This window comes from Nerophis ophidion, linkage group LG18, assembly GCF_033978795.1.
Source record: "Nerophis ophidion isolate RoL-2023_Sa linkage group LG18, RoL_Noph_v1.0, whole genome shotgun sequence".
Taxonomy (NCBI): domain Eukaryota; kingdom Metazoa; phylum Chordata; class Actinopteri; order Syngnathiformes; family Syngnathidae; genus Nerophis; species Nerophis ophidion.
In genome coordinates this window covers 9,583,600-9,584,186 of record NC_084628.1, presented here as the reverse complement: position 1 = coordinate 9,584,186, position 587 = coordinate 9,583,600, and the positions used below count along the sequence as shown (strand labels likewise).

General features: G+C 42.4%; 1 protein-coding gene across 1 annotated transcript in view; it reads right to left on the bottom strand.

Annotated features, from left to right (window-relative positions):
* b3gat1a (beta-1,3-glucuronyltransferase 1 (glucuronosyltransferase P) a) overlaps positions 1 to 272 on the bottom strand; it is a 308,974-nt gene extending 308,702 nt beyond the window's left edge. The window contains exon 1 of the mRNA XM_061878725.1: positions 1 to 272. This exon is cut by the window's left edge and continues 113 nt beyond it. The gene's annotated coding sequence lies outside the window, so the exon portion shown is untranslated.
* Positions 273 to 587: the final 315 nt, after the last annotated feature.

The window sequence follows — 587 nt, the reverse complement described above, 5'->3', positions numbered from 1 at the left end:
CATTTTAGTATCTTCCTCCTTTTTGAAGTCCGACCTTTGAAGTCCGTTTCCAGGTCGCTTTGGCTGTAACCCCATGATGCAAAACAGCAAGCGAAGTGCAGATCAAATGTAGTCATCAACAACAAAAAAGGCGTAACTGTGACAAAATCCATAAACTATGCAATATGGAGGTACAGAGTTCAAATGGTCCTGCCTCATCCTACTGGTAAGGCTGGAGTGAGAGGCTTCCTGATTGGCAAACAATGACAGGTGTGTCTTGATAGCCAATCAGGGACAGGTGGTAGTGCTAGCCCCTTAGACCAGAAGGGGAGTGGCTGGAAATAGAGGCAAACATGTAGTGGAAAAAAATAAATAAGGACGCCGGACAGGAATTGATACAAAAAAGTAATGACAACTGTTGTGTGTTATTAAGACACAACCAAATATTCATTGACTGTATAACGACAGCTAGGAGCTACCTTAGTTTGCTATCGCGATTGAGCAGGTTCACATTTTCTCCGATGTGAACCAACTTGTGTTCCAGAAACCTTAAAAAAGGCGCAGAATTTTTGGACGACATCATGGGGCTTCAAACAAATTCAAAAAGT